General features: G+C 42.2%; 1 pseudogene; it reads right to left on the reverse strand.

The window, feature by feature from the left end:
• Positions 1 to 305: 305 nt before the first annotated feature.
• LOC123651187 lies at positions 306 to 1,159 on the reverse strand (annotated as a pseudogene).

Genomic DNA, 1,159 nt, shown 5'->3' on the forward strand with positions numbered 1-1,159 from the left:
CCTTATAAAAAACCCTCATGATCACATTGGGCTCACCTGGATAGTCCAGGATACTCTATCTCAAGATCCTTCATTTAATCACATATGCAAAGTCCCTTTTGCCAAGTAAGTTAATAAATTCATGAGTGCCAGGGATTTAAATTAAGGTGACCAGAGGTCCTGCCAAAATCGGGACGTCTAGTCTCCTTTTAAAGGCATCTTTGAGAGGCCTTTATTCAGTCTACCACAAGAGGAGGCAGATAAATCCTATTTTATTTTATTCCTCTCCCCCCACCCCCAACCAATACGAGGCTTTTATCGCCTCTTTAAAAAATTGCAACGTGTGACAAATCATTCCGCATCTTGGTGTTTCTATAGCTGGATGACTTAAGAGCATAGTCATCAGCTTGCTGACCTGTTCCTTTTTCAGAAACGTAGATACCATCCAAGATTGTTCTGATATCCTTGTTTTCAACTGCCGTGGCTCGCTGAATCAAAGCAGCTGAATTCGATACAAGTTCAATGTCATTTCCTCCAAGCATCAACTCATCTTTCTGGAGATACTGAACAGGCAATGCCTGACTTCATTGCAATTCTACAGATGTATTTTTTTGCCCAAGAAATTTCTTAATTTCAACAAGAGAACCATTCTCCTGAAGATTGATCGATGTTGATGGGTAAGTGAGCATACCCAGCTTCATCTTATAACACAAGCCCTCATGTTCTGTGCGTGACTGTGGATAGTGTGAACCAGGGCCAGTTGCTTTCTATTTCTCCACCATTTGTCAACCAGGAGCCTCTTCTTTTTCTTTCCAAGGAGACTGAGTTCCACATGGATGTGGTTGAAGTCCCTCCCCAGGGTACCTCCAGGGACCCTCACAATAACTGTGCGTCCTTCAGAGTGATGTTCTCATTTTCTGGGATGTTGAGTAGTCTGATTGTTGAGAATGGTCTTCATTCTCCCAGTAGATGCAGCAATGGGTAATAAATGGTGTTGTAAATGACTGTTCTTTTCACCAGAGGTTTGTTCCACTATGACAGGGAATTTTGTTGCAATTGTTCACCAATGTTTTCTCAGCTTCCTGCTCATGCAGCGATGGTCAACCTGATACTGCTCATCTAAACATACACATTTTAGAGAAGCTATGGGGGATATCATGTAAGAAGGAAGCCTCTGTCT

The sequence above is a fragment of the Pipistrellus kuhlii genome, unplaced genomic scaffold, assembly GCF_014108245.1.
Source record: "Pipistrellus kuhlii isolate mPipKuh1 unplaced genomic scaffold, mPipKuh1.p scaffold_m20_p_1, whole genome shotgun sequence".
In the NCBI taxonomy this organism is placed as follows: domain Eukaryota; kingdom Metazoa; phylum Chordata; class Mammalia; order Chiroptera; family Vespertilionidae; genus Pipistrellus; species Pipistrellus kuhlii.